Source organism: Mixophyes fleayi, chromosome 2 (assembly GCF_038048845.1).
Source record: "Mixophyes fleayi isolate aMixFle1 chromosome 2, aMixFle1.hap1, whole genome shotgun sequence".
Taxonomy (NCBI): domain Eukaryota; kingdom Metazoa; phylum Chordata; class Amphibia; order Anura; family Limnodynastidae; genus Mixophyes; species Mixophyes fleayi.
Window position 1 is genome coordinate 72,190,542 of NC_134403.1, and position 21,377 is coordinate 72,211,918.

Here is a 21,377-nt window from a genome sequence, read left to right on the forward strand (position 1 = left end):
CTATGCCATGCTTCTTTGGCCCCCTTCACACTCTGCCATGCTGCTTTGACTAACCTTCACACTCTGCCATGCTGCTTTGCCCCCCCCCTTCACACTCTGCCATGCTGCTTTGGCCCCCCTTCACACTCTGAAATAGTGATTTGACCCCACCTTCATACGCTGCCATGCTGCTTTGGCCCCCCCATCTCTCTCTGTCAAGCTGCTTTGGCCTTCCTTCACTCTCTGCCATGCTGCCTTTGCCCCTTCTCACTCTCTGCCATGCTGTCTGTGCTCCCCCTTCACTCTCTGCCATGCTGCCTTTACTCCCCCTTGCTTCCATTCTTGCACTTATCTTTTCTACCATCTTCTTTCTTCTCTTTTTCTGTCTTCTGTCTTCTCTCTTCTTGCCGACTCCTCTCTGCGCCGCTCTTCACTGAACTCATTCAGTGAGAACGGAGCAGAGAGGAGGGGCACCGGTGCCGCAATCACGTGAGTATTTTTTTTTATATATTTTTTTTTTAAGTTACCCACTCCCCCCACCAATGAAAAGGGGAGCGATCAGGGTCGGGCCCTACCAGGAGATAGCCTAGCCCCCCGGCAACCCAATCCGACCCTGTTCCCCTGGCTCTTCTCTCTCTGGGCCTTAGTTGATGGGGCCCTCCCCCTCTGTTTAATATAACTGGCCCACGCATCCACCCCCAACATGTTTGGGGGGAAAAGCTTTGGGGAATACTCTTCTGGTTCCTCTTTACTATTGGGGTGCTTAAACCCCCTAATAGGGTCATTAATTGGTGGCCTGATGGCATCCCCCCCTTTGCATGGTCCTAGGACTACACTCTTACCGTCCTGGTTCCAGGCATGCACTCTACCCTAAATATGAGGAAACCAGAGCCTTTATAGACTCTGGTCCTCAATGTGCCTAGGTCAGCCAATCACTCTCAGCACAGCAGCACCTTCCCACTCTTCCCTTCCCGGTTTCCTTGCAGGGCCCAAGGCCCACTCCAGCAGCCAGTGACGTCCCAGTGAGACATGACTGCAGTTACTGGGATTGTGTTAAGGTAATGAGGAGTTTCTGCTGATGTCACCAAGTCAACAAAAAATGGAATGTTCCTAAAGTGGTCACTTTTCCCCATGTGTATTTCCAGCTGGACTAGCAATCCCACAAAAATTGACTGATATTCTGGGGGCAGTTTTGAGAACTAGAATGTGGGCTGCAATTATGCAAACATGAGACAAACAGGTACATTTGCGTACACTGTAAGGCTATGCAGTACCAGGGCCGTAACTAGGGCTGTGCGACAGGGATGACCGCCCAGGGCGCAACGCTGAAGGGGGGCGCAATTTAGCAATATTTTAGGTTAATTTGGTTAAAATTGAGGGCTAGGGGGAGCGGCATTTGTCTTTCTCGCCCCGGGCGCTAGAATTCTAAGTTACGGCTCTGTGCAGTACAATCTGTTTTGCACTTTTCTAAAGGACATTTATTCTCCAACTGAATACCCTGAATTCCTGCAAATTACTTGCAGAAGCACGAAAGCTGCTGCACAAGTGTAACAGAAGGCAAAATGATGTCACAAAGGCATAAACGTGTCTTTTTCTTATTCACTGCTCTAAATATCAGATAATGAAATGTATTGGTAGTCAGGTATTTTTCTTTTCAAATTATGGACACCATGGCTGGGCTGCATGTTGCAATAAATAAAAAAATAATAGTATATGCTGGCATAAGGGATCTTGGCAGCATAATTACAAACGTATGCTGAAATCAGGGGATACTGAATCACACATCACATTCTATTTCAAGCAGGAACTAGACTTTGTTCTCCTACTACAGTATTATTTAATGTGTCATCTGCAATATCTTCACCGTCTTCTGCCAACACCTTTAACTATATAAATGTTATTTTAAAGTCTGATAAAACTTTAGATACAGTATATAGTTCTTCTTTTTATATCCAAAATGGTGTTGGGTAACTACAGCTGGAGCACTGTTTGTTGTAAGGATCACACAATAGCATGAAGCAGGTGTGCTAGACTGGCGCTGATTCACACATATGCGCTGGGAGAATGAATAAAAACTCATGCTTTAGACATGTTTAGTGATGAGCTTTAATGCATTTCCCATGCGCTTTTATTCGTTCCACTTTTACCAATACAATATATAGTACTGCCAGGACCTGTTAATGCTTGAGAAATAGAGCATCCTGGATTCCAAAACTTTAAATTCAAGAAATCTGTTGTTTGAATGGCACTTGTCTTTCCTAATTGTAATGTACTTTTTATGCATTTATTAATGTGCAAAAAGCTCAAACAGAAGCCAATAGTGTGAATGAGGCCTCAAAGACTGCATGCGTGTGAAGCACATATATGCAAACTTGCCAAATTTTTACACCGCAGTGTGAGGATGGAAGGGGGCAGGTGCGGAAAATTCGAGCCATTTTGCTCCCGCCTCCGCAATGCAATGGCGCGATGAGGCTCCCATCCTGCGCATTTCACTAGGAGGTGGGCAGAATGCCGGGAGAACGGCCTGCTCTCCTGGGAGTCCAGGAGACCTAACCGGAATTCAGGAGTCTCCCGGTCTTTCCTGGAGAGTGGGCAAGTATACACATATGACTGAACTTGACTTATTGTATATAATTGGTGATCATTTATGATGGCACTTTTGGCACCAATTGAGTAAAAAGATATTTTACAGGGCAAACTTGGAGGTGTGGCCTTAGTTTACGGCTTTGATTTATTTTATACTATATCAGTGTGAAGTTTGTATGTTTTTCACCTGTTTGAGTGAGCTCCCGCTAGATGCCTAGGTTTCCTGCTCAAGTCTAAAAACCTACTGATAAGTTAATTGGCTGCTAACTAAAATAAAATAAAACCCTATTGCAGTCCTGGTCAACCTGTGGCTCTTCAGGTATTGTGTAACTACAAGCCCCAGCATGCTTTGCCAGTAGATAGACAATCGAAAGCTGACATGGCATGCTGGGACATGTAGTTTCACAACACCTGCAGAGCCACAGGTTATCCAGACATGTCCTAGTAGTGTGTGTTTGCCTTTATGTTAGGGAATTGAGACAGCTAGCTCCAAAGGGGCGGGGGCTGATGTGAATGATAAATATTCTCTGTACAGCACTGTGTAATATAGTTGTTCTATATAAATAGACAATAATAATAATATAAAATAAACACACAAATTGTCCTGGCGCAATGGAACAGACCTCCAACGACCAATCAAATAATCACTTGATGAAGAAACAGCCAAAACACACCCGCTGCTGAAAAGACCCGTGGAGTCTCAAATGGTTAAACGCAAAAAGAAATAATCAAACAGCGCTGAGTGTGATTCGGCAATCCCTTACCAATAAGATAAAGTATGGTATTGATTAAAATAACATTTCAATTTGGCATTTGCAAACACCAAAAACACATTAACCCTGAAAAGACCAGCTGGTAACAATATCAAAGTGATGACAATAAACTCTAATGAGTCGGCGCTCTGAGAATGTCCAACACAAAGTGAATGAATAATTTATGGCCAATAAATCACTCCTAGAAGGACTCCAATTCAAAAAAGTCTCAGATGCTCAAACTAGAGCTGATAGTATTCAAGCGCCACCTTGTAGGCACATAGAGCAAGTGGGCCTAGTGAATATCAAGTACTTGTGCATATACGGATCAACAAGGTATCTATAAAGCCGATGAAGTAACTCAGTCCAACAAACTAGGTACGCTCAAAAGTTGTTTGCTAATATTCTTCAATAAATAGAGACAGTTGTAACAGTTCATCCGGTATGATAAACAGTGGAGCCAATTTTCAGACCAATTTCAGACCTCTGATGAAATCACCAACTGGTGATGAAACGCGTCAGGTCACATGACCAGCTGAAGTGACTCATTCGTGAAGTGTTTATCGAGCAGTGTGCTGTTAGCTACGGAAAATTTTCTACCTGCCACGATTTTGGATGTGTTTTACAATAGGAGTATACGGATCGGGACCATCTTTCCTCTTTCAAAAGAGGTCTGCTATCGAGACATCTGAGCTCATACTGTTCGTGGGTGAAGTAACTATATAACTCAACAGGACGATCTCATGGATCCATCTCATCACGTTATCGTATTGCATGTTTGCTAACCACCGGATGAAGTTGTCACACTATTTTCTCACATAGAGATTGACTTATTCATTCAAAGAGACCCTGGATTGGCTTTGATTGATTGGTTACTTTATTGGCTCCACTGTTTATCATACCGGATGAACTGTTACAACTGTCTCTATTTATTGAAGAATATTAGCAAACAACTTTTGAGCGTACCTAGTTTGTTGGACTGAGTTACTTCATCGGCTTTATAGACACCTTGTTGATCCGTATATGCACAAGTACTTGATATTCACTAGGCCCACTTGCTCTATGTGCCTACGAGGTGGCGCTTGAATACTATCAGCTCTAGTTTGAGCATCTGAGACTTTTTTGAATTGGAGTCCTTCTAGGAGTGATTTATTGGCCATAAATTATTCATTCACTTCGTGTTGGACATTCTCAGAGCGCCGACTCATTAGAGTTTATTGTCATCACTTTGATATTGTTACCAGCTGGTCTTTTTAGGGTTAATGTGTTAATGTGTTATTGGTGTTTGCACATGCCAAATTAAAATGTAATTTTAATCAATACCATACTTTATCTCATTGGTAAGGGATTGCCGAATCACACTCAGCGCTGTTTGATTATTTCTTTTTGCGTTTAATAATAATAATAATATTGTGCTTTTGAAACCTGGATTTATGTGCACAGTGCACTCTCAGGTAGAAGAGCGCAAAAGGAAATATGCTGTAGGCTTTTTTGACAATTGTAAATGACCCCCACTGTTGGTAATTGCTGCGTTTTGATATCTATTTCTATAAACTACATAGTTCAGATGTACTTTATCCATGCACTTAAACCATTAACATAACGTATTTCTTATTACTTTAAAGCATGTAATAAAAACACGGACACCAGGTATAACTTGGCAAAAAGGTCATATTTTATTTATTATTCAAATAAAGTAATTCTAGTAATATTTGGTGGCGAGAGCAGAGCAGTCAGCAATCACAATGCAAAGCCAAACAGTGTAAGGTCATACCATTACCCCCTGGTCCCAGGAGTAAACACCTTTACAATTGACTGATGTCAAATTGGCCTAACGAGACGACTGCGCCCCTCCTGGTCTCGACATTGGCATCCGCTCAAAGCCTGCCAAGGGGTCCTTTACCAGAAGGACAAAGAGTCGTGATTCTTCAGAAGGGGCAGTGACCCCAGCCATACCGGTAACACCATATTCTTACCAACCACTGACTGCCCTGCTCTCCTACTCCTATCCCTCCTTCGCAAAGGGGGGGAAGAAAATTGGGTCACTCCAATTAAGCTGGGTGGGAGGGGGGAAAATGATCCAGGGAGCAAGAGACCAGCCCGCCCACTGGAAAAGATATATAAGGTAAGAGCTGAGGACCCTCGCCGTGGCACCTATTGGCTGGACTGCATAAGCATACACCCCTTAATGTTAAGTCCCTGTCAGACACACTCGATTAGTTTAAGCGCATCCAGCCTATTACTTCTCTTGGCATAAACATAGCTAGGGGTCATACAGCAATAAGTACATAACACAGGGGTCACACCATGGGCTGGTTTTATAGCCTCCAAAATTTGGTAAAATTGTAAAAGAATGCCATTTGATACTAGTATGTAAATAGGGCAATGTGTACTTATGTAAACATAATCACACAGACTTCTTGACACATTTAAGACTTTCTACTTTTATGTTTAATGGATGTTTTCGAAGATGCAAAGCCACAAATGCCACAAAGCACTTAAACAAAGAGTAAGAATAAGACAATGATCATGATCATATTGAGTTCAGGAGCCAGAAAGACACTTCGGGTGCCAGAAAAGCAAAGAATATATGTAACAGTCTTCAAAGTAGACCAAGAGACGAGACAATAAGAGAATAAAGGACGGTCAGTTGGGGGGGGGGGGTGTGATTGTATGGGTGATGGAAGTCAATGTGTCATCACTGGAAGGAAAGAACTGCAATGCTTGTAGTGTATTAGGAACAACAACATGTGAGTGTGTATGTGTCTATATATATATATATATATATATATATATATATATATATATATATATATGTATGTACAATTATTATGCAGAATTGTTAGGGAGGGGGTCAGTATTGTACACCATTTAGCAGCAATAAGGATTCATTTTCCTGGAGGACATACAATGCTTATGATAGGATTATTAATCTGTAGGCCTCTTTCTCAGGCAATAAGTTTTTAATTTTTTTTTTATCAACGCTTATTGCAGTGATAAAACAATTCCTTACTCAGCTGCCCCGGTCATACTGGTCGGCGTGGTAAGACTTAACTGGGGATACTTGTTAAGTAGGTCTCCCTTCGCAAAGGGGAATAGCAGTGTTATCACTGGCGGTAACTCTTTGTTGCATAGGGTGAAACAAGGAAAATCTATCGCCCTCTGTAATAGCGTTTTGCCGCTTCACAAATCAACCCCTCTGTTTTTTAGAACAGTAGAGTCATGCTGTAAATGTCCAGTAAATGCATATAGACTAATAACATGAAAAACAATCAAAATTGAAGTCTGGTTTCCCATACAGCGGACACCCAACATTTGGAAGGAAGTTGACAAAATTACTAATATATTGTCATTTCACCTCCTACCCGTGGGAGCTTACAGTCTAAAGGAAGGGGGTAATGAAAGACAAAAGAAGCAATTGGGAACAACAGGCCTAGTGTTACAGGTTAGTTGGAACTGTGTCTGTCTCAAGGTGTGACAGAGAATGTGATGTGTTGCACAATTTAAATATTGCAAAATAGATAAAAACACAAAAAAGTCATATTATTTTTTTATAGGTAAACCTTAAGACATTTAACTATTACACCAATGTTATAGCCCAAAACAAAGAAACTGTGATATGTGAAACCTCAAGGGGCCTATTTATGAAACTATAAAGTGTGTTAAAATTGACGTTTTCGGGGATTAATCGCAAAATTCTTATTTACTATCACTGCATCGCAGCATATCATAGATATCATAGATATCTGCTGCTTTGCATATCTCTTCGTTTTACTGAGCTGTCCCCATAACAGTGTATGGGCGCTGCTCAGTAACACTATTTACTAAAGTTTGATACAAAAAAATGTATCCTTTTGTTTAGCATGTTAATGTACATCAGCTGAAGCTGGTGTACATTCAGAGCTGGATTAAGGCTTCGGGGGGCCCGGGGCACTTAAGACAGGGGGGCCCCTAAGATCTAAAATTAAGGGCATAGTGACACATCCTGCATTACATCACGTACAGCCCACAGTATGACACTTACAGCTCTCCCAGAGGGCTCGCTTAGGTTGTCTGCATAAGAAAAATCATTGCTTCCACAAACTAAAATACTGTACATTAAAACAATCATCAAAACACCACATTAAAATGGGTATTGACACCACACATTAAAACTAGCAATGATATCACACATTAAAAATACCATTGATAATGTACACTAAAACTAGCAATGATACCGCACGCTAAAACTAGCAATGATACCGCACTTTAAAAATAAAATTTATAATGCACATTAAAACTAGCAGTTATACCGCAAATTAAAATACCATTGATAATGCATCACTGGGCATGGCCAGGCCACCCTCCTACAGACAAAAAAACTGCATTGTTGTGTACACCATTGAACGGTCACCAAAAATTGGGATTGTCCCACTAGAATCACAACATTTCACAGACTTTGCTGTTCACTCCTACCTGTTCTTCTCACTTTCACCACCTGTGCTGCAGGTTTCTTTAGTTGCGGCTTGTCTGGATCCTGGAATGTTAGGGGCCCTATTTGGAGAAAAAAAATGGGTACATTTAGAAAATTACAGCCACCCCCGGCGTTAAATCAGTACCACCCATGATTAATAATTAGGCCTTCCCACAGCCCCAGGATTAAAATAATAGTATTCACATTTAATAAATAAACCTATTTCCCTCCCTACAAACAGCCCCAGCAATAAATTAATAGTATTAACATTTCAGAAATATACCTATTTCCCGCAACCGTCACTGCCATTAAATAATTCATAGGCACATTTAATAAAGGGACCTCATTCTCCCCAAACCACCCCATCTTACATTAATTGTCCCCACTATTGTGTCTCTCTCCCCCCTTTTTCCTCATGCTGTGTCTCTCAAACTTTTTTTCTTATACTGTGCCTTTCTCCCCCCTTTTTTCTCATGCTGTGCCTCTCCCCCTTTTTCCTTACTGTGCCTCTCTTCTCCCCCTTTTTCCCCATAGTGTGCCTCTCTTCTCCCCCTTTTCCCCCCATAGTGTGCCTCTCCTCTCCCCCTTTTTCCTCCATACTGTGCCTTTCTTCTCCCCCTTTTTACTCCATACTGTGCCTATTCTCCCCCTTTTTCCTCCATACTGTGCCTCTCTTCTTTCCTTTTACCTCCATACTGTGCCTCTCTTCTTTCCTATTTCCTCCATACTGTGCCTCTCTTCTGTCCTTTTACCTCCATACTGTGCCTCTCTTCTTTCCTATTTCCTCCATACTGTGCCTCTCTTCTGTCCTTTTACCTCCATACTGTGCCTCTCTTCTTTCCTATTTCCTCCATACTGTGCCTTTCTGCGTTATTCCCTTTTTTTTTTTACTTACCTTTCTGTTAGCTTCTTTCTTCTCCTCTCTTCTGTCTTCTTGTTTCTTTCCTGGTCCTCTCCGCGCTGCTCCTCACTGAATGACAGGCGTGACTTGATGACATCACGCCTGTCATTCAGTATCAACAGTGCAGAGAGGAGGGAGGAGGAGGGACGCCAGCGCCGCGGTGAGGTGAGTAGTGTATCTTTTTTTTTTTTTTACTACCCAGCTCCCCCCACCAACGAAGGGAGCCCCGAAACCCCCCCTTCTGCCGCCGCCGCCGCCGCTACAAAGAAAAGTGTAAAAAATAAAATAAAAAAATCAGTAGAAGTTATGCGCGCGGCGGCAGGGGGCCCTCGGAGAGAGGGAGGCCCGGGGCACGTGCCCCCTGTGCCCCCCCCTTAATCCGGCTATGTGTACATTATCATAATTGAAAAGTTTCCTTGCTGTCAGCTCTGTTCCGAAGAGCTCGACAGCTTATGTATGGAGGGATCATGTGATTCCTCCCTGTCACCAACTAGTCTGCTGTGCTGTTTCATCTCACTGACTGCTGGAGGGTTCCTGTGCGCCCAAGAATTTTGATCGGCGCATGCGCACAGGCATTGTAAGAAGGAACGAAGAAGGAATGAAGAAATCCAGACACGAGCGTTTTACAAAGACGCCGTGGAAAGTACTGTTTTTTTCATATTTATGAAAAAAACAACACAGGAACAGCAGTTCTGATACACTGCTGTTCCTGTGTTGTTTTTTTTCATAAATATGAGAAATAGTTCAATCCTTATCAATGCAATGTGAAAACTATTTTTTATTTTATGCAGTGGTTGATAAATGGCCCCCTAAGCACGAAAAATGTAGCAAATGGCATACTGTAATAACAAGTACTACAGGCTTGTAAATAATGAGCTAAGCTTGTAGTTGGAGCACCAACCTATGGTGGTTGTGTAGAGATTTTATTTAGAACCAGATTCTCTGTGTGTACTGACAGTGATGTCTAAACTGATAATCAGCACTCGTAGGACTACAGTGTAAGGCAGAGGACATGAACAAGGAAAGTAATACTGTTCCCAAATTTGCCTCCAGCTGCACCTAGCCTTGAATCAGCGACAGTCACGCACAACCATAGGACCATCTGCTGTGGTAACTGACACTATGCACAGAATCTGCTCCGATAACAGGCCTCTGATCCATTAATTGTTTGGCCTATTGCCAACTGCATAGTAATTTAAATATTTAGATATTTCATGTCTAAGGATTCCCCGTTATTCCCTTTGTGTAAGTTTGTAGACGTCAGATAAATTCTCATCACTAATCACAGACAATCTTCTTCTTATACTATGTCCTCAACTGATGTAACAGTCTTTTATGGTACAGTATTATCAGCATGGTGGAGTTATTCTATCATAGCACAGGACCGTCATCAGGGGGATACAGGGCTGCCACAGTAAGGGGCCCGCTGCCCACCGATAATCCCGGGCCCCCACTCTCAGTGGGCCCCAGCTGGTTGAATTACCTTTTGATCCACTTTTGGCTATCAGTGGAAACCTGCGCAGAGTCAGTGTGCTGACACTGGCCTCATAGAGTGTAGGGAAGGAAGGGGACGACGCCGAGTGAGGAGCCTGGGTGAGAGAACACAGCCAGGGCCAGTCTGCTTACAGAGAGAGGACAGGGACATCTTACTCATCTACTGCTGCTGAGGAAGGAGTGCAGCAATCAAGATCATTGACAGTGTTGAGGATTTTGTAAGTTTAAGTGGGCATGCAGAGTTTCAGGGGATGGCATGTGGGGAGGTCTGATGGTCATGGAAGGGGCATGTGGGGAGGTCTTATGGGCATTTAAGGAGCATGTGGTGAAGTCTGAGGTGCATGTATATGGCATGTGGGGAAGTCTTTGGGAGATCTGATGTCATGTGTGTAGGTCTGATGGGCATATGGGGAGGTCTGATGTGCATGTAAGGGGCATGTGGGGAAGTCTTTGGGAGATCTGATGTCATGTGTGTAGGTCTGATGGGCATATGGGGAGGTATAATAGGCAAATAGGGGGTTTGTTGGGAGGTCTGGAGGTCATGTGTGGAGGTCTGAGGGTCATGTGCAGGAAATTTGGAACACATGAAAGCTCTCAGAGATTGTGAGAGTCTGAGTGCATGTGGGGCTATTTGGACCATGTGGGAGGTGGGTGGTGAAGTTTTGGAGTAAGTGAGGGCATAAGGGATAAGTGATGTGGGTGTGCCAAGGTCAATTTTGGGATGTTTTTTCATTCTCAGAATTTAGGTTAATATGAGTCATTTTTGAAGGTTGGTTGTATGTTGTATATACTGCGTGATCTGTGCTATGTACTGTGGTCAGGTATTGATTAGATTTACATATTTCATGTTCCTATACATTTGTAAAACTAACCCCAACATTTCCATATCCAGACAAGAAACCAGCAACAGGTTGTGGGTGCTGCAATAACAACTAGGAGAGAACAACACAGGCCACCAACAGAGGAGGGGGAGTCACAGACATTTGCTCTGGGCACCATGGCTCCATGCTACACCTCTGTGTCCACTGGGCCCAAGGGATATGAGGGTCAAGTGTGCATGAGAGGGGACCTGTGTGGTTCGTTTGCACTGGGCCCCACAATTTCTGATGGCAGCCCTTTCATAGCACATTTGAATTTGCACACACTGCATGACACATGCTTGAGTTATCAATAAAACATATATTTCCCTCAGTTTACTGTAAATAAGTGAACCTGAGCTTATGTATAGTACAAGTTAAACCGTGCATGATACTCATGCATTCTAGTCCAATCAAGCTACTTAAGGTGTTAAAAAGGTTCTTGTCATGCATTTGGGCCTAGCCCAGGCCTCCTCAGGGGAAGAGCGTTACTTCCCGATGCAAGCGCCCTTTTCTAACGTGGTTTTGTCCACATGTCACCACCTCATCATTTTTCTCCATCACCTCATCCTTCATCTTCATCGCGACATCCTTCATCAAGCTACTTAAGGTGTTAAAAACTCCCCACTGTCACCCCCGGCAACCACCAACCACTCCCAGCTGTCACTTCACCTTCAAGAAATATATAGGTCAGTGTATAACTCTGCCCAGCAGGTGGCGCTGCAGGTTGGGTTTTTTTTTCCACACACGCCACTAGGCATTTATATAGTAGATAATACAGGAGACACGCAGGTCCGTAATTTTTGGAAAGGCAACATAGGCACAGGCTTATGGAAAAAAATTTTTGAAGGGCAATAGGCTAACCCTTGTTTCATCATCTTAACATGTTTTCCTTCCATTTTAACTAATGGCATAATACATACTTACAGATGATATGTTGGAGGAGGTTGGGACCTCAGTGGTGAGGCCCACACTGTGGTATGCTGAACAAGTAAATAGCGTGTGCAGTATAATATAAATGGATAAACCTAGAGCCTGAGTTGGTCGCAGATTAGGCGTAACTTACATCCAAAACATGTGTACTCCAGGCATATGTCACAGACACTAGTTTTTGTAAAACATGCACACGAAAGTATAGTATATGTCCGAGCGATAAATAAAGTATTAATCAGGTTCAATGGTGCAATCACAAACAACCAATCACATGCAGTTCGCTAGAGGCCATCATCATTAACCATAATTGGCACCTGCCCCTGCCCACCTGTAAATAATGCACTTTACTCAGACATATATGCGCCTTCTTCCCGCTCTGCATCTGTTCGTAATTGCAGAAAAACCAATATTGCACTTGGCCTATACTCGGCCTATGATAAAATATGTCGCAGGAGCCACAATTCTAGGGGCAGTATAGTTTCTCACCTCACCGTCCTAACCCTAACAAGTTCCTCCCCATAGCCATTTTTTTACCAGGGTTCCAACATTCCTCTCAGCCCTGGGCAAAAACCGAGGGAGTTTAAGCAGACGGATAAATCACAGGCTGCAGTAACCTCCCCCTAGTGGCATTGAGTTGACGATACTGTACTGTAGAACCAGTGGGACAACTGGCTGCATAGAGCAGCTCCCAGGGCTCTGGCTGGGGAGAGAAGCACATTAGTTATATTTCACAGTAGGTGTGTGTGCTGCCTTAACATGCAGATTATTACATGTATCAAGATACTGTCTCTACTGTACATGCTGCATATCACATACTATACATGATAGAGGAATACATTGGAAAGAGGTCATGCTACGTTGTGACTTAAGCGTCAGTTCCAGCATACCCATGTCTATTATGTTTACTACCTGTTTTTCCATTCATATCCATTACATATTTTTACAGGACAAGGGAGCTCAGCAGTGTAATCCTCACTGCATAAAGTAGCAGCAGATGAGTTGGAGTTATATAGGAAGGCTTGCTGGCTTTGTGGGATTATGGTTGGGTTTAATCTTGTCGGAGCAGGGTTTGGGGGAGATTTTAATCAGAATTTCCACAGTAATAATCCTGTATAAACTCTGCTGAAAAGCCTTCAATCCTTTGCAAAGTTGTAATCAGGAAGCAAAGAATCTGATTAAAAGTTACACTGCGGTTTTGTTTGCATGGGGAAGTACCATATTATCCACGTCCTGCTTATCTTTCTAACTGCTGGAAGGAGCTGCACAACCAGAAACAAAGGGAAGAACTTATAATGCTAAAGGTCATGCTGTGTTTAGATTTACAGACACATGCACAGACCCACACATACCGAAGAATCCTAATATCCTTTTATTTCACAGCAGAAGGTTCATTATTTCTTATTATATATTATATGCACTTTTTTGAAGTTGAAATTAACAAAAGTATTTGGTCCCCATCATTCTTTCTGTGTTCATATTACAGAACCTTTGTTTTTTTATTAATTTAATACTGTATTCACAGGCAAACGCAAGAAGGGGGGTTCCAAATTATTCCCGTAATAATGTGGTAGTTTGGACTGTGTTTTGACTTTAACATTTAGATACACCTCTGGAGTCTGCACACCGACTTTGACCTCTTCACTTCTGCAACGGCCCATGGGCACGCACAACCAGGGCTGCCAAGAGGAATTCAGGGCCCCGGCACAGCAACTTCATGGGGCCCAGGGCCGCCGAGAGGGGGGGGGAGCGGGTACTAATTACCCGGGCCCGGCATGTCAGGGGGCCCGGCCCGGGCCCTTGCGCTGCTGATTTTTTTAAATTTTTTAATTTTTTTTTTCATAACGTTTTTTTTCCTTTCCTTTTTTTTTTTTTTTTGGCGGGGGGGGTGGGGTGGGGGGGGGGCTCGGTCGTTGGTGGGGGGAGCAGGCTAGTTTAAAAAAAAAAAAAAACATACTCACCTGATCGCGGAGCCGGCATCCCTCCTCTCTGCTGCTCTGTGCTCTATTCAGACTGTCTGAATGCTGGGTGTGATGTCATCATGTCATGCCCAGCATTCAGTCAGTCTGGAGCACAGAGCAGCAGAGAAGACCAAGAGAGGAGAAAAGGTAAGTGAAGGGAGGAAAACGAGGGGGGCACAGAGGGGTTAAAAAACGGGGGGGGGGCAGTATGACAGAGGGGTTAAAAAATGAGGGGGAGCACAAAGGGGTTAAAAAACGGGGGGCAGCATGACAGAGGGGTTAAAAAATGAGGGGGCACAAAGGGGTTAAAAAACGGGGGGGCAGCATGACAGAGGGGTTAAAAAATAAGGGGGGGCACAGAGGGGTTAAAAAACGGGGAAGCAGCATGTCAAAGGGGTTAAAAACGGGGAAGCAGCATGTCAGAGGGGTTAAAAAATGAGGGGGAGCACAGAGGGGTTAAAAAATGGGAAAGCAGCATGTCAAAGGGGTTAAAAACGGGGAAGCAGCATGTCAGAGGGGTTAAAAAATGAGGGGGAGCACAGAGGGGTTAAAAAATGGGAAAGCAGCATGTCAGAGGGGTTAAAAAATGAGTGGGGGCACAGAGGGGTTAAAAAATGGGAAAGCAGCATGTCAGAGGGGTTAAAAATTGAGGGGGGAGCACAGAGGGGTTAAAAAACGGGAAAGCAGCATGTCAGAGGGGTTAAAAACGGGGAAGCAGCATGTCAGAGGGGTTAAAAAATGAGGGGGAGCACAGAGGGGTTAAAAAATGGGAAAGCAGCATGTCAGAGGGGTTAAAAAATGAGTGGGGGCACAGAGGGGTTAAAAAATGGGAAAGCAGCATGTCAGAGGGGTTAAAAATTGAGGGGGGAGCACAGAGGGGTTAAAAAACGGGAAAGCAGCATGTCAGAGGGGTTAAAAAATGAGGGGGGAGCACAGAGGGGTTAAAAAATGGGAAAGCAGCATGACAGAGGGGGTGAAAAAATGAGAGGGGCACAGATGGGTTAAAAAATGGGAAAGCAGCATGTCAGAGGGGTTAAAAATTGAGGGGGGAGCACAGAGGGGTTAAAAAATGGGAAAGCAGCATGACAGAGGGGGTGAAAAAATGAGAGGGGCACAGATGGGTTAAAAAACGGGGCAGTATGGCACAGTGGGGTTAATAAACAGGGGTCAGCATGGCACAGTGGGGTTAAAAAATGGTGGGCAGCATGACACAGTGGGGTTACAAAGGGGGGGGGAGGCATGGCACAGTGGGATTGAAAAAGGGGGGGAGCAGCATAGTATAGTCTGATGAAGGGGAGCCAGATGAAGGGGGCAAAAACAGCATGGAGGGCACAGTGTGATCATAAGGCATGGCGATGATGAAGGGGCACATTATTGTAATATTGGAGCTGGAGGAAGGCCTAATTATTAATCGTGGGTGCTATTGATTTAACGCTGGGGCTGGCTGTAATTTTCTAAATGTAGCCATTTTTTTTTCAAAATAGGTCCTTCAACATTTCTGGATCCGGACAAGCCACAACTAAAGAAAGCAGCAGCCACAGGTGGAGAAAGTGAGAAGAACAGGTAGGAGAGAGCAGCACAGTGTGTGAAATGTTGTGATTCTAGTAGGGACAATACCAATTTTTGGTGAATGTTGTGTCCAATGTAAGGTGTAGGCCAAGACTGAACTGTTTGTGTACACACTGCATTGTTTGTATACTACCCTGTGGTGGTAGATGTCCTGAAAGTCAGGAGTGCTTAAACATATGTGACGCTCCGGCGAATTGAGAGCCTAGTGGTTTTTATGTTAGCCACGCCCCAATGGCACGTTTGCCACGCGCCCCAAATGCATGACCGCACCTCCCAAAATTTTTGCACTGCCGTTTGGCTAGCCACGCCCCTGAATATATGACCATATACCTAATCTTTTTTGCGCCGCCGTAAGGCGGCGCAAAAAAATTTTGGGGCTTACTTCACTATGAGGGGGGCCCCATGAATTTGTTGTACCCGGGCCCTGAATTCTTCTTGGCAGCCCTGATGGGGCCCCCTTATAGTCGAGCATGACAAAAAAAACTGGGAGTGATCATACAATTGGGGGGTCTGGCTGTGCATCATTGGGGCGTGTCTAGCAGGTGAAAAGCACTAGGCCACCCTCCTACAAAAAAAACCCTGCATTGCTGTGTACACCATTGGCAGTAGTGTGCAGTGCCCGCTCGCCAGAGCGTGACATATGACTTTCAGGACAGTGGGATAGTGACCTGACAGTGCCTCTAAGTTGTGCCCTCATAGTAGAGGCCCAGTTAATACTGTGGTAAATAGTCCTGCCCACAATTCATAACATACCACATATTATATTTATATTATACCACAGTAATGCCCCCAATTCATATTATGCCTCACATAATTGCCCACAATCAGATTACACCTCACATAAGTACTCCCAATTCACGGGGGGAATACAATGGAAGAGGCCCACCAGAGGGGGTGTGGCCAGCCACTAAAGAGGCGTAACCAAACCACCAGAGGGAGGCCACGAAGGACATCTAGCACCATAGTGTAGTATATAAAAAATGCAGTGTATACATAAAGAGTTCACAGACTTGGCTTGCCCCTTACATTGGGCAGAACAGTCAGTAACAATTGGGATTGTCCCACTAGAATTACAACATTTCACAGACTCTCCTGCTCTCTCCTACCTGTTCTTGTCACTTTCACCACCTGTGGCTCCAGGTTTCTTTAGTTGCGGCTTGTCTGGGTCCTGGAATGTTAGGGGCCCTATTTGAAAGAAAAATGGGTACATTTAGAAAATTTCAACCAACCCCGGCATTAAATCAGTAGGGCCCACAATTAATAATTAGACCTTTCTCTAGACCCAACATTAAAATAAGTATTCCCATTTAATAAAAAAACTTATTTCCCCCCTTTCGAACAGTCCCGGCAATAAATTGATAGTATTTACATTTCATAAATATATCTATTTCCCGCAACCATCACTGCCATTATATAATTCAGTCACATTTAATAAAGAGACCTCATTCTCCCCAAACTCACCCCCACATTCAATAGCCCCCAAACCACCCCATCTTAAATTAATAGTCCCCACTATTAAATTGTCCCACCATCACCCCACAAACATAATTGCACCCATTAATTAGCCACCACCTACCTCACACACACACACTACATTGCCACAAACCCCCTGTGCCATCATACACACATTACTGTGCCATGCTGCTCCCCCCCTCCATCACACTGTACCATGCTGCCCCCCCTCTCCTTCATCACACTGTGCCTTCCCCCCCTCTCCGTCATCACAATATGCTTTTCCCTACCCCCCCTTCTTCATCACACTGTGTCTTTCTCCCCCCACTTCTTCATCACACTGTGCCTCCCCCCCTTCTTCATCACACTGTGCCTCCCCCTTCTTCATCGCACTGTGCCTTACCCCCCGCCCTTCTTCATCACTCGGTTCCACACTGTGCCTTTCTCTCCCCTGTTCTTCATCACACTGTACCTTTCTGGTTTCCTCTGTTCCTTTACTTACCTTTGTAATGGCTTCTTTCATCTCTTTTCTATTCTTCTCTTCTTTCTTCTGTCTTCTTGCTAGGTCCTCTCTGTGCCACTCCTCACCGAATGTCAGGCATGATGTGATGACGTCACGCCCGACAACCAGTGCCAACAGAACAGGGAGGAGGGAAGAGGGACACCAGTGCCTCGATCATGTGAATATTTGTTTTTTGTTTTTTTAAGTACCCCCCACCAACGAAGGGGACGGAGCCACCCCACAAAAAAAAGAGAAAAGAAAACAACTATTTAGGTTTAGAAAACAATAAATAAGAAAAGGTCAACAGTGAGGGCCCGGGCCGAGCCCTCTGGCATGTCCGAGCCCGGGTAATTAGTACCCCCCTCCCTCTCAGCGGCCCTGTGTGCAACAGCTCAGTTTGTACCATCTTGCTGAAGTGTAAATGTAGAGAGAAGTAGGAGCAGTGTTTCTCTGTTGAAGCAGTACTCCGGCCATGGGCTAAATGGATGAGAATATAAGTTTTGGGTCATGGGGTGGGTTGCCGGGCAACTGGAAGCACCCCTTAAGTGTGTGCATAGTATATCCTTTTAAATCAGAAAATTAAAAGAAACAGCATTGACAAAATTATTGTTACCCTAATAAGATCAGAATACTCCTCCTTTTCTACTGTTAGTTGCTAGTCTGATCACTCCTCTTTACTTCTCCTATCACTTCATTTTGCCCACCTCCTGCAAACAAAAATGAATGTCCCATAGGATGCAGGAGAATGGCCTGCTATCCTGGAAGTTTGGGAGACCTACCTGGAAATTGTGAGTCTCCCGGACATTCCGGGAGAGTGGGAAAGTATGCCTTAGCTCCTGTTCCTATTTTCCTCTTCTGAGCCTGTTTGCTGCTGCCCTTCTTTGACAAGCCTGTATCTATATAAGGGCGTATGTCCTTCCTTTTATCTATCTGTTGTTCCCCTTCTTCAGCTTTCTTTTTATCACAGTTTGTACATCTGTTTGTATCTATATCCTACATTCTGTCTATTCTGTCCCCTGTCGCATCTTCTGTCTTTCCCTTTTTACCTTGCTTTGTGTTCCCTTTAAATGAACTTCCCCTAGTTCCTTCTCACTCTTCTCTCACATTCTCCTACTTTTCTCCTCATTAAATTGGGCAGCACGGTGGCGTAGTGGTTAGCACTTCTGCCTTACAGCACTGGGGTCATGAGTTCAATTCCCTACCATGGCCTTATCTGTGCAGAGTTTGTATGTTCTCCCCGTGTTTGTGTGGCTTTCCTCCGGGTGCTCCGGTTTCCTCCCACACTCCAAAAAAACATACTGGTAGGTTAATTGGCTGCTATCAAAATTTACCCTAGTCTTTGTCTGTGTGTGTATGTTAGGAAATTTAGACTGTAAGCCCCAATGGGGCAGGGACTGATGTGAATGAGTTCTCTGTACAGCGCTGCAGAATTAGTGGCACTATATACAAAAATGGTGATGATGATGATTGCACTGAACACCGGACAGCGACTCTGGCCGCAGCTCTGATCTCCTTCACCTCCTGTCATGGGGGTCTATTTATTATATGGCGTAAAGCGAGATAGGACTTCTCTCTATCTGTCAAGGGATACCAACATGGCGATAAACCCCCTGCTAGTGAAAGGATTTGCCGGCTACTTCTGGTAATAGCCTTCCCCAGCCTATGTAGCAAGGATCACTGCGGTACATGTACCGCTGCTATCCTCTTATTGTATCCTATCTCAGGATGGCAATAGCAGATAAAAATTATCTATTCAGAATGGCTACAAAATAATTGGGTATTTTAATATATTTTATATATTTTTTTTATTATATATTTTATTAACATTTTTGTTTTAAGTGAAGGCTTCCATTTCCACTGGGCACATGTGAACTGGAAAGCGGGGTCACGCATGCACAGGTGCACCCTAGACTGGCCAGTGAAGACTATTCTCACCTTTGTCAGCCAGTATTGCAAAAGATTAGCAGGCTATCTTTGTCGATAGCCCTTTCCATGCCATAGCCTTTGTTGAAGCCTAGTTACTTACACGTACTGCCACAATCTTCTTAACGCTAGCTCAGGATGGTAATAGCAGAGGATAGTAATAGAAAAAATGCATTTTTTTATCTAAATGAAACATTTTTCTATTCTGAGTGGCTGCAAAATAATTTCACGAAAATATTTGTAAGCAATTTTTTAACAATCGTTTATTTTTTTTTAAAATATATAACAGGAAGCTTACGTCAAGGCTTCCAGCTATATTGCATATGTATGAACCGGAAAACCGGATCATGTATGCGCAGGTACACCCAACAAGGCTATTAATAGAATAATTATTTATTTAAATAAAGGTGTTTTTTTTTTAGTATTTAGTTTCATATTTTTTGATATATAATTTTTTTCTTAAAAAAAGAAATCTTATCAAGTGGAGCTGCTACTCTTACTGCTGCTAGCCTGTATCGCTGAGTATCACTTAGCTGTTCCAGCAATATTTTCTTTGGTAAGATGTGGCGATAGGAGGATATCTAGCTCTGCAATAAGTGGAGATAGAAAATCCTACCACTATTTAGCAGTAAATAGACCTGATGATCTGCTCTCTCTGAGCAGTCAGTGGTTCCAAGCACAGCCACTTGCTGATTTGTCAAGACTAGCTCCCCGCACATGGTCGGATCATCTACACCAGAGGCACAAGTCACAAAGGGGTATATTTACTAAACTGCTGGTTTGAAAAAGTGGATATGTTGCCTATAGCAACCAATCAGATTCTAGTTATTATTTATTTAGTACATTCTACAAAATGATAGCTAGAAGCTGATTGGTTGCTATAGGCAACATCTCCACTTTTTCAAACCCATAGTTTAGAAAATATACCCTAAAGTGGCTTCTATGCCTGACAGCATGTTCCTGCAGTAACCTCTCTATTTACACATTTTGCCTGTGCTTCTTAATCATTTAGCACACATATGCAGATATCTGCTTCCTTCACTTGCTGCATGTGATTATACACTAGCGCAATAAATACATTTACTCTTAATCCATAATATGGATCTCAACATTAGGAGTACCTTTCAGGGTGCCACATTATTTAATCTAAATTTGTCAGCTATAATTGATGCAAAAGTGACTGAAATGGGAGCATTATGGCCAACAGGTCTGATGATGTTACTGGCTGGGAGCTTCATGCTATAGTCAAATGTTATACACTCACACACCTCTTCTGCTACTTGGAAGTGTTGTGTGATCCATAACACTGTGTTTTCAGCATCTCTATCAGCTGCTTTCTGTTCGCTCTCAAAGGGGGCCTTGACCCTGAGTACAAGACAAAAGGGACCAGCCAACAGGCAAATCATGCAGTACTCCCTAATAGAATGCCCGGAGGGGATTCAAAAAAACATGAATAATGTAAATTCAATTAAAAAGCTTTTCCTCGCACCCTTGTTCCTTTCAGTAGTTCTTTGGCCGGGAACTTGCTCCTGAGAAATAGCCACAGTTATGCTTTGTATAGAAACATCTGTGCTAAAACTGTCCATCACTTGTAGAAGCCTGGAGATGTGAAGAGGTGGTCCTCTCATCTCACAAACACACATGGCATCACAAATATTACATCACAGGGCTGAGAGTGATGTCGCTTTGGTCTATTAAAGAGAGGAGGACACAACTGGAGAAAAGTAACACAGCTGTATTTAGATGAATAATGATAAGATAACAATGCATTAAATTCACCTGATCTGGGGCACAGTGGGAATAAAGTTATATACTAATTAGACCCTAGTGTATGTGATAGAGAACTCAGACTGCAAGCTCCAATGACACAAGGGCTGATGTGAATGATCACATATTTTCTGTAGTGTCATATGACATAGTGGCACTATAACTATATATATATATATATATATATATATATATATATATATATATATATATATACCACCGCTTCTTGCTTATTTAAACATTTCCATGTT